Genomic DNA, 10,122 nt, shown 5'->3' with positions numbered 1-10,122 from the left:
ATAGGGAACTTTTGGGATAGCATTTGAAATGTAAATGAAGAAAATATCTAATAAAAATGTAGGAGGAAAAAAATAAGAAGGGGGAAGAAAATAATTATGGGAGTCGGAGGGAGGGAAGGAGCTTCCTGGGTGAGAGAGGGGAGAGGAAGAGGAAAATGGTAACAAGGTCAGATATGGCGGGTGAAACAGAAGAGAACGCAGAGGGCCAGGAGAATGAATGGAAATATGCAGCCTCAGTATGAGGGGTGTGGGTAATGCTCCAGAAAGTACCAAAGACCAGGGAATTAAGAGACTCTAGGGACTCAATGGAGATGACCTTAGCCAAAATGCCCAACAATGGAAATACAAAGAGTACACCTCCAATAGATATCCAGGGCATCAAGTGGACGGATGGGGTTACTAGACCACCGTCAAAATTTCTGTCCCAGAATTATTCCTGTCTAAAAGAGTTACAGGACAAATGTGGAGAAGAGACTGAAGGAAAGATCGTCCAGTGACCAGCCTAAATTGAGCTCCATCTCCTGGGGAGCACCAAGGGCTGACACTATTACTATTGCTATGATGTGCTTACAAACAGGACCCTGACATGACTGTCCCCTGAGAACCCCTACCAGAAGCTATTAAGGCAGGTGCAGATACCTACACCCAACCATTGGACTGAAGTCGGGGCCCCTCTGGTTGAATTAGGCTAAAGATTAAAGAAGCTGAAGGAGAGATTGATCCCATAGGGAGTCCAGCAGTCTCAATAAACTTGGACCCCAGGAAGGTCCCAGAGACTGAGCCACCAACCAGGCAGCATACACAGGTTGATCTGAGGTCCTCAAACTTACATAACAAAGGACTACCAGGTCCGGACTCACCAGAGGTGGGGAGGGGGTGGCAAGGGGGGGTGCACTTAATCCTTAACAGACTTGAGGCCCCTGGGAGGCCAGAGAGGCTGTTAGTACCTTCTCAGAGGCAAGGAGGGCTTGGAATGGGATGAGGATCTGTGGAAAGGGGCCTACCTGGAAGGGAGCAATAACTGGAATGTAAATCATTAATATTTTTAAAGGTTAATTCTCTCATTTCTTTTTCCACTTATGAAAGTGACTACCTGGCAGTTTCATGTATTTTAAGTATTTATGGCAAGGTGAGGGTTTAAGAATATGTACAGCTACCAAAATAACAGTAAATTAAATTTAAATAAATAGTATAAATGCATATAATATACTGTCATTAATCATATCAGTAAGCTACATATAATAGAGGCATCCTTAATTATTAATATATGTATGTGGTTGTTTTTTTTTTTTTTTAACCTGAGGAATGCAGAATATTCTTAAGAATCTATCCCTTCTCAAATTTAGCTCTTACAAATTTCCTGACTCTTGGCAATTTAAGTTTTCTTGCTATACCTTTTTAAAAAAAATTCTATGAAATAGAGATAATAATAGCATCTTCCTGAAGCAGCTGAAAATTAATGAAGCAATGTAAGTAAAGCTTTTGAATTAATGCCCGAAACACTGTATTACATGCACTCCACCATTACTAAACCAGGAGTAGCAGTAATGAGATAGCATCATCCCCATGCCATTGCTGTTATCACTGCCATCATTTTCCCACTTACTCAGACAGGGTGAAATAGGCTGCCCTGCATGAGAGCAAGCAAGGCTTCTTAGTTCTGTCTATCTGCTTCCAATTTTGATAGTCCCATTTATTCTGTATAATTTAGGCAAAACTGCTGGATTTCTCAAAATGTTAGCCTTTCCTTCTGAAGAATCTTGTTAATAGCACTCACCTTCCTCTATATGAGCAACAGAAGGTCAGTGCATCATGACAGCATCCAGGTTCACTTCGAGGAACATAACAAGCAGTGTGAGGGTGTTAAAAATAGACCACCTTCCTTCTTCCTAGCCTTTGCTTGATTCAGCATGGTATTTTTAGGTTCTTAGATCATGATTTTCAAATAACTCAAAATTAGATGATGATGGTGATTGTTATCATTATCAATTTTATATTATCTGATATCTCTAAAACCAAATATCAAAATATATAACAGATATGCATATTCACTGGAATTCAACATTTGCATGCTATGACTTATCTTTAACAGTGACAGTGTGCTACACAAAATAAATGAACACAAAGCAGATATAAGAATGTTGAAAGAAAAATAATAAAAAAAAAAATTCCTAGGGAGTGACACGGATGGAAGTGGTGATGATGACCTGACACATACACTTAGCCTGGGCTTAAAGGCCTCAATTTCTCCTGCCCAACTCACAAAGGAGAGTTTAAGTCATAGGAAAATAGTCATAGGAAAATAGCCCATCTTAGGTATAATATGGTAACCTCAATATTGTGAATCATTCTCTAGGAAAATTCTTCATTATGACTTGGAGTACCCTACCACTCACCCTTGAACTCCCCTTCTTTCCAAACTATGACTAGCTCAAATAGAATGAAACCCAAGCTGAAGGTGTAACTGTCTGAGTATGTTGCCTGGAGATGAAGAAGCAGGCAGATTAGATAAGGACTACTAAGAGGCCAGGCAGTGTCACGCATGCCTTTAATCCCAGCACTTGGGAGGCACAGACAGGCAGATTTCTGAGTTGGGGACAGCCTGGTCTACAGAATAAGTTCCAGGATGCCCAGAACTATACAGAGAAACCCTGTCTTGAAAAACAAAACAAAACAACAACAACAAAAAAAGGACCACTAATGACAAAACAGACACAGTCAAAAGCTGTAAGTTTCAAGACAGTGCTCTGTACTTAAAATACTTTACAAGGGTTCCTAGTATTTACAGAATGGAATAGAAAAACCCATTAAGAATCTTGTGATACAACCATCAACGAATAAAAATGTCATAGAAATCACAGGAGGAAAGAATTCCCAAGCACAGGGAAATGTGGACTATTTTTGCTGTAGAGGAATTATATACAGTACACAGTTAAAAATAGTAATTTTAGCAAACAGTTGCTTGCCAGTTGCCTTGAGTGGTCAGTTTTGTGATAGGCGAGTGTGAAATTTAAATTGCAGGAAAACAACGTGCAAATTACTTTTTGCCAAGTCTGATTGTGAAAAGATTAAATGACACAGGATGATAACTCAAACAACATGGAGATTTAAAAAATGTTTTTAAGTGAAAGTACATGGAAAATTAAGGTAATTGGGAGAGAGGATGATCGACTTAAATTTTTTGGGAACCTTGGCACAGATGTCAGTTGTCAGAGTATATTGATTAAAAAATAAAAGATATGTTTTCTCTCTAAATCAAAAGTGAAGGATATATAACTATACTGATTAATATGTGCAAGGGCTACTAGTCAGAAATTTTGTGCATGACTTATTTGATATAAAATTTAAGTAGCAGCTTCTCTTGGACTGCAATATAAGGAAAATGAAATTGAGTTACAGATTCAGAAATGTAAACCTTACTTTCTACAGACATCTGTGGTGGTAAGTCAGAGCAGGATTGTAACAAAGAACAAATTCGTGTGTAAGAAAACATTAGCAAAAGTCTTCCAGTATACAAGTATCAAAGAAGTATTTCACTGCCCTTGATATTTAGAAGGAATCAAACCAAACTGGCTGCTGTTTTTCACTGTAGCCACAGAAATTTAAGCTTCCCTTTGGTAAGAGAGCTTAAACATCTGCAGGTGTGATTCTGACAGATGAATGACTACACTTCTTGGGTGATATTAATTTTGGTACTCAATACAGCTTTGACTAGATATCGTTTTCAGAGAGTCTGATGTTTCTAAACCAAGATAACTGACCCTCACTGCTTGTCTTTCGTTCTCTAGATATCCAAGCACTTCATTGCAAACCCAGATTTCCAAGTCTTAGGAAAGGGAATAAAGAGAGTCTTAATAAGAAATGCATCAAGAGGTAGAAAATGCCAATAAAGGTATTAGTATCAAGTTTAAATAGAATTCAATCATGAGAAAAGAAACCAAACAGCTAAGCTGGGTCTTCCTCTGAAGACCATTGAGATGAGTGAACCTTTATTTTCATTTAAAGAGGATTAAAATGGAATCTTCATTTTAATTATTCAATTAAAAAAACCTAGGGAAGAAACTCACAAAATACTCTATCCAAAAAAGGAAGCACTAATATATAAAGGTTAACACTAATGAAAATAAAATAAAATTTTCCTTCAGTTTTCTTTGTAAGATCACTAATTATAGAACTAAAGTTAGATGTTATAACATTGAAATGAAAAATGATTGATTATATATAAATATCAATAAAATTTTAAAAGTATTTTAAGAGATATGTAATAAAATTATTTTATATGTCATAAAAACAATTATCTTGAATTTACCTGAAAGTAACCAAAAATTTATAAGAAGTTTATAAAAATACAGCTTTTCTATGTCTCATAAGTATGTGTAACCACTGAGCCTTGAAAAAAGCAATATAAAATAGGTAACAGAGAAGAATGAGAAATGCAAGTTTTAGTGAAATTTTTCAGCCAGAAATTCAGGCACAAGATGGTATATAAAGCCCACCAAGATTCCTGATTTGAGAACTTGGAGTACAGAGATAATAAACAACTGGGAAGAGGTAACCAGGGAAATTTCCTGTAGATATATCTTCTAGGGTAGACACTACAGATATCTAGATAATATCCACCCATGTCCTGAACAGGATCGTCAACTATTGTTCAGCACATTCCCATGAGACATCATACCAAGGCAAGAGAAAGACCAATGGAAAGGAAGAGATAGCAATGACTGAAGACTGGAGAGCATACTGGAGTGCTACTCAAAAGTGTTCTCAGTAGCCAGAGCTACTTTGCACCCATGGTGAAAAAACATTAGACTGAGAAGCATAGAAGGGGCCAAATTATATCCAAGTGACATAGACTTCCAGAAAAAAAAATGTAAAAGCAAAGAAAGAAAAGAGAAAGCCAACAATATTTTAAGATTCACTTAAAGTTAACTTTGAAATAACTTTTATATTTTGTAAGATTTAAAAAAAAAAAGGGTTACTGTGCAAAACCACACAAAACAAGACTCATAACAAGAAAAAAAGTAAAACTGGAACTGATCTAAAAATGTTATAAATATTTAATCAAAACATAATGAACATTTATTTATTTTTTTAAAAGGGGGGGCAAAGTTGAGCCTAGTTAATATTATGAGATTATCTTAAAGTCATTAAAGAATCAGGGTATATAGACACATTGATTAGCCAATATTAGATGGTATGGAAATACATTGGTTAAATAAAACACTAATTGTGCAAGTGAGCTGTCTCTTTGGATGAAGTCTCAGAATCTCAGCCCCGAGGATCTAAGTTCCATCTTGGAGCTTTACATGGGTGGAGAAGAGGCTCCAACATATTATGGCCTAAATTCCACACCTTGTTGCACAAATGCATGTCCGTAGGAGCACATGCACACACATACACACAAACTTATGTACACTAAATTAAAGTAAATATTTACCTATCACACAAATAGAAAGCAGCTGAAACAAGTTTAGAACATCAGCTAGGATTACTGAATCCACCACATTTTTATAATGCTTTACCATACCATCCTGTGTCATTGCAAATTGAAGGTCTTCAGTAATAGTGAGTGTTTTCTATAGAAAATTGTGTCTGTTACTTTCCTACATTTTTTTTCCTCATGAGATCACTCATGGCTGTATATACCTGGAAAAGTAAATATAGGTATGTACCCACTCAGAACTGTTAAAATCAAAGTGATCCACAATTTATTTTCATAAAATTCAAAATAAGTACTTCAAATAACATTATAATAATAAACTTTGTTAAATTCTTGAACATTAGTTTTTGTTTAAGTACATATTGCAAGCATTCGTGATTCTTTACCACAGAACTTTCAATAACCCTTTGTTAAACTGAAACATTAATTCAATTTTACTTCTACTCTAGTTGATTCTGTCTTTTCTATAATATGAATATAAAATATGATTGTATGTACATGTATGTGTAAATGGTTATCATTACAAAACTCCTGATGTGATCACTGCTATTATCTGTCTTCACATCCTGACACCTGTTAAAACTGTATAAACACTGTATGATGTATATATATATATATATATATATATATATATATATGATTTCAGGTCTGAAGCAGGAAAAGGAATAAGTGTCATAATTATATTTTAGTTAACATTTAAAGGAAGAATAATATGATATTTTGGTTTTCTACATTGAATATTAAAATTGCCACATTTTTTCTAGTGAGTCATAAAGCGTATGAACTTAACAGTAGTTGAACTTAACATTGGTCTTTTGCCAAATGGGCAGTAATACCAAATGTCTGGAATTAATGTATATGAGCTTGACATTTGACAGTGTAGCTTTGGGATGGGAATTAGGGCAGATCTTTCCATATGCTGTTCCAGAGAAACCAGTGTAAACCAAAAAATCTGGCAAGAAAAACAAGATGTATTTGACTAAGGGCAACAGATTGATGAAATTAATGTTGAAAGCAGGGCAGTTCTCTTAAAAGATGAGGAAAGTGTCTTCATGTTCATAAGCCCTGATATAGTGAAACTTTATCAGAATAAATTATATACTTCATGGTCTAATTTCTTGAGTTTTGGATATTACCCCTCTGTTGTATATAGGGTTGGTAAGGATCCTTTCCCAAAATGCAGGCTAATGTTTTGCCCTATTCTTGTGTTTAGACAGTTAAATTAATGTATCTCTTAACCTTAACCCTCACCAGAAAGTCTTTTAACTTTTTTCAGTAGAAGGTAATTAATACTGACACCCATATTGGTCAATGTGAAACAAATGAGGGACTGTGGAGTGCCTCGACATAAACAGATATAAGTGTCACAAACGCTCCTCAATAAGGTTCAGGCATTGTCCTAGAAGAGTGAATAGAATATTATAACAGCCAGAAGGGGTGCATATCTGCAGTAAAAACTAGTCTTTGAACACAGCAGGTTATTACATGTAGGAACTCACAGAGGAGATGGGACAGCATGCACAAGATCAGAGTATTGTTTCAAACCTAGCTACTAGTCTTTAAGTGTTCAAAAATGCACAGAATAACCCATGTAGTAACATAATTAACTTAACAGTTTCCACTCAAAACTAGTTATCATCCCAGATAAGTATTTATGTTTAATTTCTGCTACATGATTTGAAGATAAAAACAAATATACATGGACACAACCATCATATCTTAGTGCTGGAGATGTAAGAGTCCATGATTCACAAAAGAATATCCCAGAATCAAATAGTATCTATAATCAAAGAGTATTTTATTCTGCAGAAGCCCAGCATGGTGTAGTCTCTCATTTCAAGATGGAGACAACCAAGTTATCTCTCAGGCCCAATTTCAAACACATTAGGAGACTTCTGGGGAAGGGTGGCTTGCCTCTCTATTACTCTGTTTGCTCTGTCTCTAAGGACATTCCAGAACCATTTCTAGGGTGTGGAGGGCTGGAAACTATTGCTGGGGAGATCTGGAAACTGTTGCAGAGCCATTGACCTTGCTTCAGGACAGGTGGTAGGGCAGTCTCTGATGGCAGGGCAGTTTCTGACTAGCTGCCCGAAGTCTGGGTTTTTTGTTTGTTTGTTTTTGTTTTTGTTTTCTAGTAACTAACTTTACTGTGCTTGCCTGGACTTGCCCAGTTCTTGGGTCTAGTCTCCTGAACTGCCAATTTGAAGCCAGTCATAAAGTCAGCCTAGCGATATATATATGTATGTGTGTGTTTGTATGTGTTTGTGTGAGTGTGTTTTTGTGTGTGTATATACGTATGTATGTATGTATGTATGTATTATGTATTTGTTTCTAAATCAGAATATCAGCTATATAGTAACATTTTAACTTATATCAATGACTTACATCATTCCAATCATTTTAAATATTTGCACATGAATAAAGATGGAAGAATTGATGCTATCTAATCTTTGTCTTCCATTGTTTCTCAAAATCGTATATCTCTGTATCCTTTGATCTTATGTTAAAAAAATGTGCAATATTCAAAGCATTCTATATCCTGGTTACACACTAGTTGAATTTATTCTGGCATAACTTATTTCATGGATAATATACATAGTGTTGTCATTATAAAAACCAGTGAGGTGGGCCTCATTTACCTCCTACTGTTTTCTGTATGATGTAAAAAATAATATGCATGAGACATGTATAAATATCTACTCCTCCCAAATGAGAAACCAATAACAGATCAAAGCAAGGATTCCACCAAAATCATTGTGGTGAACAGGAGAGTTTTATTTGGATTACTTACTCGACTACCATTGAGAGAGTAATTACAAAGCAGAAATTATTTACAGACTCCCACATCATCAAATAACCACCCCACCATGGGTGATAGCTCATGAAACCTGAAAACTCAGTGCCTACTGCACAGTTTACAGACTGCTCAACTTGTTTGAAAGTATCTCTCAGCAGCCCTTCCTGCTTATACAGGCTTCAGTAGAGAGGGGCCTAGTGTCAATCTGATTAGTCTGGGGGACTTCCTGAAGCTTTGAGTTGTTTACTTCTCAGAGTTTCAAAGACCTTCCCTGAAGATGGAATATTTACCTCTCTTAGAACATCCTGCATTTTAGAAGCGTTTTTTTTTGTTTGTTTGTTTGTTTTTTGTTGGTTTTCTAAAATAATGGAATGCTTTGACTCAGTGGCAATTACTATATTACTCACAGTGACCCATAGCTGTACTATAGAAACACAAATGTATGTTGAAGCAATGTTCAACATCAGAAGCTAAAAGGGGAGTTTGTGTTTCAGAACTTGCATGCATCCTGGGTTGAATTTCATGGAATACCCTGACAACAGAATACCACCGTGGAAGAACCAGCTGTTCAAATATGTGAGCTTACTGGGGACATTTATCTTCAAAACACCATAGAAGAATTTGTTTTCTCTTAGAGTTTGATGGAATAATCCACCTTGGCAAAGAAGTCATGTTTAAAGGAGCTTAAAGGCACCTTAGCACATTGAATCTGTGATCAAAGTGCAGTGAGAGATGAACCCTGTTGTAAAGTTCCTTTCCTTGTTAGTCTCTGCAAGACTCTAGCCATTTGAATGTTCCTATGCACATTTAAAGTACATCTTCCTGTATAGAAAATCCACTAAAGACCCAGAACTTTGGGTTTATGGTGATTCTCAATCCAATCAAGTTAAAATTAAAATTGACCGTGACTTCATTTCTTATAGACATCAGTCTATTAGGAAATATGAGCTGTCATGTAGAATTTAAAATAGTCAGGTGAGTTATAACAACTCAGTATTTCAGCTTGTGGTCATACAGAGTATAAAAATAAATATCAATTAAAGAATGCTCAAGTTAAAACAGGTTCAAGTAGAAATACTGTTTTATGGAATATTATTATTTATAAGTATCTTCAAGGTAAGGAATGCACACATGTTATAGTATATTAAAATATAATTTCATCTTAATAAGTCATATTTGGTATCAATGTGCTTATGAATGTTGAACATTATGAGATTATTCTTATTGATTTAATCAGCACTTGAGAAACATTCCTTAATGCCTTAGAAAACAAATCATCCATATTTAATTAACCCAAATTTAACTAGTTATTTTAGTGTTAAAACATAACTTGAATATGTTCTATCAAACATATATATATTTAATTGTACAGGTTAATTCTTTGAGATCAAACATCCTGGATGAAGACATTCAATTACACATTTAAAAAATAGTAGCATAAAAAGGTTTTGTATACACAGTTATGCTAAGAATGATGTGATTTCCATCAGGTTTATAAAGTGAAAAAAAATCAAATGTTTCATTTCTGATTACAAAGAAGAGAATAATCTTTGTATCATTTTTAATTTTATAACTTTTATTCTGTCCTTATGGTGATCCAAGAAAATAGAATCTGTTGAAAGTAAATGAATAAGTATAAGAAAATAAATAAATAGAAGATCATCTGGTTAGAAGTGTGTGTATATACACACACACACACACATACACACATATATACATCAATATACATACACACACACACACACATATATATATACATACATATATTACTATTTAAGTATTATTTGTATGTTTGTATTTGTGATATATGTATTTAGACATCTTAATCTCTCTCTCTCTCTCTCTCTCTCTCTCTCTCTCTCTCTCTCTCTCTCTCTCTCTCTCT

The sequence above is a fragment of the Mus caroli genome, chromosome 3 (assembly GCF_900094665.2).
Source record: "Mus caroli chromosome 3, CAROLI_EIJ_v1.1, whole genome shotgun sequence".
Taxonomy (NCBI): Eukaryota; Metazoa; Chordata; class Mammalia; order Rodentia; family Muridae; genus Mus; species Mus caroli.
The sequence above is the reverse complement of the archived record's forward strand: the minus strand, read 5'-3'. Positions refer to the sequence as shown.